The sequence below is a fragment of the Terrapene carolina genome, unplaced genomic scaffold, assembly GCF_002925995.2.
Source record: "Terrapene carolina triunguis isolate 2854851 unplaced genomic scaffold, T_m_triunguis-2.0 Scaffold189, whole genome shotgun sequence".
In the NCBI taxonomy this organism is placed as follows: domain Eukaryota; kingdom Metazoa; phylum Chordata; order Testudines; family Emydidae; genus Terrapene; species Terrapene triunguis.
Window position 1 is genome coordinate 1,676,248 of NW_020664540.1, and position 10,643 is coordinate 1,686,890.

Here is a 10,643-nt window from a genome sequence, read left to right on the forward strand (position 1 = left end):
GTCTCAGCAAGCTGATCTAATTAACAAGGCAGTGTACTTAAAGGGGAAATGCGCATATCTCCCTCCATTCCTGCTGCCTTGTAGAGTGAGAGAGTTAACCCTTGAGGGCTCAGCCAAGTGCTAGTTCATCATTTAGCAATAAGGGAAATATCCCACCCTCTGACTCCTCCACCTCAACCAAGCTTCACAATCATCATCACTGTGTACCAGTATTAAATTGTTTGTTTAAAATTTATACTGTGTGTGTGTGTGTGTGTGTGTGTGTGTATACATATATATACATATAGTCTTTCGTCTGGTGAAAAAAATTTCCCTGGAACCTAACCCCCTTATTTACATTAATTCTTATGGGGAAATTGGATTTGCTTAACATTGTTTCATTTAAAGTCTCATTTTTCAGGAACATACTTACAAAGTTAAGTGAGGAGTTACTGTAGATCTGAATTTCTATCTCCCTTCTGTCGATGCACCCAATTTCAAAGGAGTCTGACTAAGCATGTTAATTTTACGGTACTTAGAGCTTTCAATCTTTTAAACATGTCACAAGTTCCCATGCCACTGTAATAATATGGTCTCTGATCAGTTTCCATTTGTGATTCACCACATAACTTTCTGAAGCTTTGTGCCTACAGTTATCCATGTTTGCTCTTACAGAAAGTGTTTTTGTTTTTTAAATCTTCAACTAAATCTTGCTAGCTGTATTTGGAGTTATGAGAGGGTTATGGGGGAAAAACACTTCCCACATTCTTCTGTTTTAAAAAAAAAATCCTCACTTTGCTGTAGCCTTAATTATTTTAATAATTAAAGTTTGAAACTTTAGAGGGAGCTAATTCTCAAGGGTCTATTTGTCTGCATGATAGATGTCTGGATTCAGCCCGCATGGAAATTTGTGAACTGCATAATGCAGCCATTGTCAAGCATTTTCATTGGCCATCTTATAGGAGAGGCTTGTGCTCATCTTCCCACCCAATTGTAATTGCATAACTGTGCCAACTGTAGCAATCAATTACATGGAAGAGTAATTGGGAAGTATTATGTATTTTTAGCTTTAGATGCTTTTTGCAGTCAGAAACATGGATGGAGTCAGCAGAATGTGACAGTTTGGGCCTTTTGAGCGTATTGAATGTGTGCACTAAACTGAATGTTCTAACTGCTGTTCTACTCTTTACGTACGTTCGATAAATGTTGCATTACAAACGTTCCAAAGCAAAATTGTTCAGTCTAAACTTTAAAAACTGTTTTTATCTAACTGCCTCAGGATCTGAAACCTATGGGCACATCTTTTCCTTCTCCCATCATCTCCACTAACCATTCTGTTGGCCAAATGCTCCCCTGGTTGCACTTGTGCTACCCTGCATCTCTTTGAACTGCTCCAGTGGTGCAAAAGCTCCATAAAGTTGCTTCAACTAGCCACACAGAGATTCCCCTAGCCAAGGGGAAAGCATGTGTGTTAGAGCCTGCTTTATACCACTGTGCCATGCCTCCTCACAGCCCTTAGGGTCAAGTGTGTGACCAGGGGGAAGAGGAGGTGGCCATTATGTTGCTGTGGTTAAGAAATCCCTAGCTACTGGAATGGTGGTTCTTTGAGTACTTGCGCAGTTCCATTCCATGTTAGGTGTGTGCGCACCTCGTGCACAGTCGCTGGAAATTTTTTCCCTCAGTGGTACCCGCTGGGTTGACTCTAGCGCCCTCTGGTGCCTTGTGCTTATGGTACGGTAAAAGGGGTCACCCGACCTTGCACCCTCTCAGTTCCTTCTTACCATCTGTGATGGTTGCTAGAGCTGCTCCTCTTTCTTCATCAGTGGTTCTCGTTTGTCACTCCATCCCTTCTGTTTTTTTTCCTTCCCAATAGTTATTTCTCGGTTTGAACTTTAGTAGTTGTAAATAGTTGGACTCTCACTGCTTTAGCAGAGATTCCTCTGAGTCCTGAGCCTTGCATGCCTCGGTCTCCAGGCTTCAAGCCCTGTGCCTCCTGCAGCAAGGCCATGCCTTTGAGTAACCCACATTCCAGTTGTCTAAAATCCTTGGGTGAGACTCATATCAGATATTGCTGTCAGATCTGCCACCAGTTCAAGCTGTGTATAAAGAAAGAGCAGGAGGCCATGTTAAAGTCCTCCTGATGGAAGTGGCGCTCAGACCCTCCTTGGAAGTGAGCTGGTTGGACTTGGCACCAAGTATCTCAGCGTCGGTATGGAGTGCTCCACCCACTGTAAGTGACTCTTGGCACTGTTCCCTGTCACCGATGTCGAGAAAGAAACATAAGCAGCTGGCCAGGATGTTCCCCAACTCTAAAAAGGCCATTCATGGGGTGAATAGCAGAGTGCTACCCAAGTTTGGTCACTCGTCTGCCCCCCGCACAGCAGGCTGTACTGTCAACTCCATCCTGTTCACAGGCTCCATTGAGTCCAGTCCCAGGTCAGCCGTCACCGGCAGGACAGTGTGGCACCAGTGAGATAACGGTGCCGTCCACTCCAGAGGCATTAGTTGCAGCCAGAGACTTCCTTTCACTGTTCGTACTGCCGTCGCTGGCAGTCCAAGAGTCAGCATCATCAGTGCTGGAGAGCAGAAGGGAGCATGTTGCCCTGAGTTCCCATTCGGTACTGGGGCCATCGGTACCATCTAGAGGGAAACTGTCCCTGCTAGCATCACCACGGGTTTCTCCATGTTGGCACCAATCCCCTGATCCTTTGCACCAACCCCTGGAATTGACGGGTACCACATCTCCATGATCCCTGGAGGAAGGCTCGTCGTCAGAGTGGAGGTGGAGTCATTCACCCAGACAAGGAATCCCTACCAATACAGCCCCTCTCAGTCCTATTCGATGGGGCATCCCAGTGTGGGGGTACCTCGAGTGATTGGCCCAGTGGGCACTGGCCTATGCAAATGCAATGGCCATTCTAGAACCCAAAAGGCTTCCCCCTGGTGCCAGTCCCCTCTTAAGTCCCCCCCACACACACACTCTTACTCAGTGGTGTCTGAGAGAGAGGCTCTTCTGTCTCACCAAGCAGCACCGGACCTGGACTCCGGTACCGAGCCCAGTACTGACATTCAAGACCTGGACCCATGGGATTTGCGCAGTGCAGAGGAAGAGGAGGAGGAACCCTGACGGTGCAGGCCACTACCACTACATCCCCAGAGGAGGCAGCGTCAGAGCCATCCACATCACTCCCCACCCCCAGGATGACTTAAAAGCTCACCAGGGGCTATTGAAGAGGGTGACCTCAAAGCTAGGTCTGGAAGTGGAGGTAGTAAGAGTCCTCCCACAGCCTAGTAGACGTCTTGGCCATGGTGGCCCCATCAAAGGTGACTCTCCTTCTCAGTGAGGCTGTTATGGGTCCAGTTAAAATCCTTTGGCAAATCCCATCCTCTCAACCCCCACTCCGAAGAGGGCAGAAAAGAAATACTTTGTCCCTACCAAAGGTTAGGAGTACTTGTAGTCCTGCCCCCCTCCGGAGTCCCTGGTAGTGTCAGCAGCCAATGAAAGGGACAAGCAGGAGCTGCAAGGGGTAAACTCCCAAGGCAAAAGACTCAAAGAAACCAGACCTCCTTTAGTAGAAAAATTTACTCTACTGATGGTTTACAGCTTCACATCTCCAACCAATAGGCATTGCTAGGGAGGTACAACTATAACATCTGGACGCCATGTCAAAATTTAAGGACTCACTCCATCAGGAGTCCAGGCAGGAGTTCTCCACTCTGGTGGAAGAGGAGAAGGCAATAGCCAGCACTTCCTTGCAAGCCACTCTGGACCCAGCGGATGCGGTGGCCAGATCTATGGCATCTGTGGTGGCCATGCAAAGGTGCTCTTGGCTCCAGTCCTCTGGCCTACCGGCAGAGGTGCAGCAGTCCCTTCAGGACCTCCTGTTTGAAGGGTGCTCACTCTCCTCAGAGCAAGCAGATACAAAGCTCTACAGTCTGAGGAACTCCAGAGCCACCCTCAAGTCCCTGGGTCTCTATGTCCCACCGGCGCCTTCAAGGAAACATTTTAGGCCCCAACAGCCCACACCTTTCTCTGCTCTGCTGCCCTGTCAGGACCTTCAGAAAGCAAAGTAGAGGCTTTAGGTGCAGGCAACTACCCCCATCTGCATCATCATTGCTACCTGGCCCTCCCAGATACTCGGGGGGGCTCCAAACAGAACTTTTGAGGGGGTGCCTGAGGAAATTATACCAGTTCCCACATCAGATCCAGTCCCCTATTATTTCCAAACCATTTGTCCCACTTCAGGTCGGCATTGTCATGCATCACCACAGACTATTGGGTGCTGAGCATGGTGGAAGAGGGATATACCCTCCAGTTTTTTTCCACCTGTGCCCCCCCCCACACACACACACACGAGTCCCTCTTCAGGGACCCTTCTCACACGCAGCTGTTAGTCCAGGAGGTGTGGAGGAGGTTCCTCAGGACTTAAGAAGGAAGAGGTTTTTTCACATTACTTCCTAATCCCAAAGTGGTCTCCGACCCATTTTATATCTGCACTGCCTCAACAGCTATCTCAAAAAGCTGAGGTTCCGCAGGGTCTCCCTAGTCTCCATCATTCCCTCCCTGGATCCCAGAGACTAAAGGAACGCCTCCCTCAATTTGAGAGATGCCTATTTCCATATCCCAGTTTTCCAAGGCCACAGAATGTTTCTCAGGTTTGTTGTGAATCAGCCCCACTACCAGTTTGTTTTCCCATTTGGCCTGTCAGCAGCCCCATGGGTCTCTATGAAATGCATGGCAGTAGTGCCGGCCTTCCTGAGAAGATGAGGAGTACAAGTTTACCCATCCGAGACTAGGGAGATTGAGTGCTGGGGCCTGATGAAGGGAACACCTGAGCCCACTAATCGAGGGTCCCTCCACCAGTCAAGGACCAGAGTGGGCACTGTGAGCACTGAGTCCAAATGATGGTGATTCGGCAAGTACACAGAGGCCATACAATATTGAAGGGGTGTGAGGTGCAGTCTCGCATGCTGCACTACGTACACACCATTGTCTGGGAAAGGTCTTCTGGGAGGAAGCCCCTGGCCTGGGTAGAATTGAGCACCGCTCCGATAAACTCTCTCCTCTCTACTGGGATGAAGGTTGACATCTGATTATCAGCAAGCCCAGTGCTTGAAAGGTTGCGTGAACGAGGTGGATACTGGCCTTCACCTTGAAAATATCCAGTGAAAGGCAACATGGAGGCAGCTATAATGAGGTGTATCCTTGGGCTGGGATTTGGCAGTTGTAACACAACCTCAGCATAGGTTTTGTGGAATTGGTTATGTTTCATCCTGTCTGTATCAGCCTTTTTTCCCCACCACTAACACTCAAGTTTCTGACCTTCTGTCTTCATCCAGCACAGAGTATTCAAAAGCCAAGGAGATCTGTGGGGAGAAGGGGCCACTTGTTGGTGTGATGGGATGTATAAACCCCACAGGGGCAGTGACAAGGTAAAAGGGAGCTGGAGAGCCCACTTAGCCCATTCTATTGCACCTGGAGGGAGACAAGTAATTGAGGATTAGATCCTGCTGGGGAGAACCAGACTGAGCGGTTCCTATAACAAGACTGCAGGACCAGTACAGAAAGACAGAAAGCTGTCCTGGTGGCTCACAGTCTGCACAGCTGTCTGGAGCAGGTCTCTGCTGCTGTCCAACTCCATGATTTCCACAACTTGGGAGTTGCTAGGAGTTGGGCATGAGCTCGTTTCTGTTAGCAGCACAAAATGAAACTGCAACCCCCAAAGGGAACTAAACCGGACGTGCGATAGTCTGTACTGCTCCAGCCCAGGACCTTTCATGTGAGCATGCGAAAACAGGCCCCAACCTCCAGCTTGCTAGGTTTCACCACAGCCCTGTGAGCCAGGTAGAAAGTCACAGGAATGTGCTAAATCAATTGTTTCATTTGTATGAATAAGAACATAGCTGGGAGATTCAGCTACATCTCCCAATAGTCACAAATCTGCAAGTGGATACAGTAGGGGGAGAAAAGCGCATTCCCCATTCAAAGCCTAAAGCCTGTATTCAGCAAATGTAGTGGGGAGCTAAGAGCTCTGATTTGAAAGACATCCTCTCCAGCCTGCTCGTGGAAACGCAGCTCTTTTGCCTTTCAGTGCCATTCAGGGGACAGTGATCACATTTTTGACTGTAGAATAGAAAGTTGAAAGCTGACTGTTCACTATTCTGGCTTCAGCAAACGTGACTTTGAACTAGAGCAGACAGGAGTTACAACTGACTTGCCAGAGCTTGTTTTACACGCTGGGCCAGGGCTTGACTTTGCTTCCATTTAAGGAACTCAAGTCGGCTCCCTGATTAGAGAGCTTTGGCAGATCTACAATATGCTGTTCTCCATTTTGTGGCTTTGACTATCCTGTTGTCCCTTGAAATCTAGTCCCAGATCCTACAGCAGGGAAGGTATTGATACCCTGGACACGTCAGAAGAGCCTTGATTAAACACTTCAGCAATGGGTCATTACTCGTAGGTGAATGTAAGCATGAGTTATATTTAAAAAGCAGCAGCAAAACCAGCAAAGCTAGAGGACATTGCTTCTGTTTCCATGGGAACAAGGAAAATAAACCTGGCAGGGGCGTGCCCTTCTGTGCAGCACGTTTCCTACAGCAACCTCTCCCCATGCTGAGATTTCTCTCTGACTATTCTGTACCACTGTACACCATTATCTAGCTCCTCACAAACTACCCCAATGGTGGAGGTGCTGGGGAACAATTCATTTGACATTGTGGTTCCTTCTATCAATAATCATTTCAGAGATATAGTGCTGCTCCGTCACGCATTCTTCTTGTCTATTGGTTATATTGCAACTAGCAAACAGCGATCCTGCTCAGGATCAGTGCCCATTGTGCTGGTTGTTGTACAGATAGGGCCCTGATCCTGCAAAGATTTAAACACCTGTTTAAACTTTATGAAGGGTGAGAGGTTCCATCAGCCACACTTTGCAGGATTGGGCTCACAGAAGTAGATACAGGCCCTGCACCAAAAACCTGACCATCTGAGATCTACAGGCAGTGAGAGAGCGAGATAATAAAGTAGGTACAGTTCTGAAATACAATTTGTTTTAAAATTTTGTGGTTGATAAATTATAATCACACAAATATCAGCTTTCCTCAACACCCCCTCAGACCAGCCACTAAACGCTGGCTCATTTCTTGTAGGCGTCAAAGCAGCAGTGGGTCTTGAGAAGGGATTTGAAGGAGGACAGGGTCATGGCCTTACAGATCGGTAGCACCCACTCTTAACTCTGTAAGGAGTAGCATGGGAGGAAGCACAAAGCCATCTCAGAGAGGCAGAGCAGAGGGGCCAAAGGAGATGGGATAAAAACAAGTGTAGATATAAAGATTGGAAAGATGGATGGTCCAGTGGTTAGCCTAGGATTTGGGAGACTGGGATCTGCCATAGACTCCCTGTATGACCATGGCCAAGTCATTTAATTACTAAATGCCTCTGTTTCCCATCTGTAAAATGGGGATAATGCCTACCTCACAAGGCTGTTGTGTACTTAAATGCATAAAAGATTATGAAGTGCTCAGATACTAAGGTAATAGGAGTGAGATAAGTATGATAGATAATGAGGCAGAGTCATGAAGGATCTTTATAGGTTAAGCTCTCTAAGTTCTTCATGAACATTTAGTTAAGCATCCTCAAACTCAGTGAAATAGGCATTTGTCACCCCTGTTTTACAGATGGCGAAACTGAGTCACAGAGTGAAGGGACTTACCAAAGTCACATGAGTAAATGGCTGAGTAAAGCAGAGAGCCTAGTAGTCCTGACTCCTTGTTCTAACCACTAGACCACATTGCCACCTTTCACAATTTTCTTTTCTTTTTATACCAAATCCTACAAATGGTTTCAGAACAACTTCTCCTAGAACACAGCAATGAGTTTGTCTGTCACACTGTTATAGACAATATGGCATTTGCCTTTTTTTCCCCTCTGACACAAACTGGAGGACAATTTGTTGCCTTGTGCTGTGGGACAATTTTTTCCCCCTTGATGTTGCAACTTGCCACTCCTACAATAAGATGCCACAGGCTGTTATGACATAAGATGTGTTAACATTGCATCAGACCTGAAGTAGATCTACAGAGCACTGTATTTAAATGTCCTGGGCACAGGCCAGCCACACACAGAGACACATGGAAAGGCCCCAGGAATGTTACAATCATTGGCAACACTCAGAGGTTGGTTCTGAAGGGAAGGAAAGTTACTTCCCAATATGCAGAGTTGTTCTCCACTTACTGGATCGGAGGCCTCCTGAGGTATTTTTTGTCTCTGGGGAGAGAGATTCCTGAAATACTTCTTGTTTCTGAAGGGAAGTGGGGAACCGGAGCTCTCTTGAGGCTTGTATTTTTATTTTAATCGTGAGAGGAGAAGCGAAATGTTATGTAAAGCCTCCGCTCAAATGCGTTTGTAAGATCTGTAACTTGTATCAAATTCTGCAACCTTTTTGCAGACTTTGTAAATTCAGTGATTGTTAGCATAGTCTTTGCAAGCTGTGTAACCTTTGCAAGTTACCACTTGTATGAATTTCCAAGCTTTGTAATAATATCCCATCCTTCAGAGAGAGTGTATGTGGGACTGGGCAGAGAGGAACTGCAAGGAGAGAGGAGCCAGGAGCCAGGTGTGTCTGATATAATCTGCCCTGAGAAGGCAGTCATGAAGTGCTGTAAAGAAAAGAAGAACCTGGTATGCATGAAAGGAACTGGTCTGGGAATGCTTCTCGGTGACGGACACAGAAAGGAAACTCAGTGTACGTGACAGGAGCCACCCAGTTCCAAAATAAGAGGAAGAAGGCATGCACACAAGCCCCTGCTTCTTGACCTACTCAGCAGCCTGGATTCGTGACCGCAGGCAGATACCTCCATGCTGTCTCTGGTAACTCTCTGCCTGTGTAAGTGTGTGGGTGCACGAGGGTATGAATGCAGTGAATGTGTGCGTGTATGAATAAGCTCCATCTCTTTTTTATCTGACCCAACAGCGGCATTGTAATAAAACTAATACAAGTGTGACCCTGGGCTGGTTTTTAGGGGAACAGAGGTAGCATTAGTGGTGGAGATGCTGGAGAACCACCGTTAGGGTACACTAGTGGAAAGGGATGACACGGAGTAGAAAGCGTGTGCTGCGCCTGCTCCCCCTTCCAGGTACACTAGAGGAAAGGAGTGACATGGAGTAGAGAGCGCGTGTGGCACCTGCTCCCCCTTTCAGGTACACTAGAGGAAAGGGGTGACACGGAGTAGAGAGCGTGTGCGGCGCCTGCTCCCCCTTCCTGATTTTGGGAACGATGCTGCTGTTTAGAAAGAGAAAGAGCCCCCCAAATCCACAATGGAGGGGAAAGTGGCAAAATTTCCCCTCCGCCTCCGGGCACACTCCAAGGGTGTTGACCCCTGGGTCCCAGGGGCAGTTTCATCAGGGGACACCATGGTAGACGTAGAAGATACGTACCAGAAATATTGTGAGCTTTATCATCCGGATTCAAAGACTAAGGATCGGGCAGCTGCATGGTTGTTGTGGCAAACTTGTTGTGCTTGGCAAACTGCTAAAGCTGACTACAATTCTGAGACTATGCAAGTGAAGCAGGAGTTGGAGCGAGTAAGGGCGGAAAGGGATATGTGGAAGGCACAGGCACAAGTGGCAGGGGCAAGTTGTCAGCAGCTAGCAATCTCCGCCGTCAAGGCTACGGAGAGAACTGAACAGGCCGAGGAAGAGAGGGAACAATCTAAGGAGTTGGAGATCCAGGTGTAACGTTTGATGGGATTGGTGTTAGAGCAGGGGACCCGTCCGGGCGGGAGAGCAGCAGGACCCTTGGCATTGGGGACAAAGGCGCCACTCCGATATGACCCCGGAGAGTGGGACGGGGACATATGGTATGATCCTGACCTGGGATGGCCACCAGATGGGCCGGGAGTGCGGCCCACCCCCGTGGCAGCTGTGCAATGGTTAACTTTCCAGCACAGCCCCCCGGCCCAGGGAGGGAGCCCTGGCCCAGTAACAGGGGTAACCATGCAGGAAATAGCCTTGACCCCTGCGGAGATAACTTCTCTGGCTCAGGGGTTAGGGCCAGCCAAGGCAAGCACATTTTCGGAATGGGCATATCAGTTTCTGATGGCTATAGAGGATCAGGGGTTAAACCCAGAGGAGGTTAGGAAGCTGTTGAGGGCGGCATCCACAGTACCGGGGTGCGATATGGGAATTGCACTGCGAATGCAGGCAGCCGGACGATGGCAGTCCCCGTTCGCACTGGTTCGCAATTTGGCTCAAGGAGAGGCACTGCAGGAGGTTAGCCGCCAGTATGCAGCGGGCTCTCCCACTCCAGGGGAGGCCCCTGATGTTTTTGTGGAAAGAATGGTATTAGCAGGATTGTTAACTGGGAGGTATCTAGCCCGCACCCAGGGGGGAGCGATCCCCAGGACCCTGTCCGAGATTGTGGTCCCAACGCCGAATTAAGGCTTATTGCAGCAATGTTGCCCAAAGATGTTCAGATGGCTATGGGAGTGTGGAGGCAGGGAGAGCCCCTAGACATATCACACCTTAAGGAAGCGGCTCGCCAGGCCACCAGCGTGGTCGGTCAGCCTGGAACTGGGGCTCCTGCTCCCATCGCTATGGTCGCACCCAGCACCTAGATACAGGCGCCCCCGACCGGACACCGATCGGCTCTGCATGCAATTGTGGA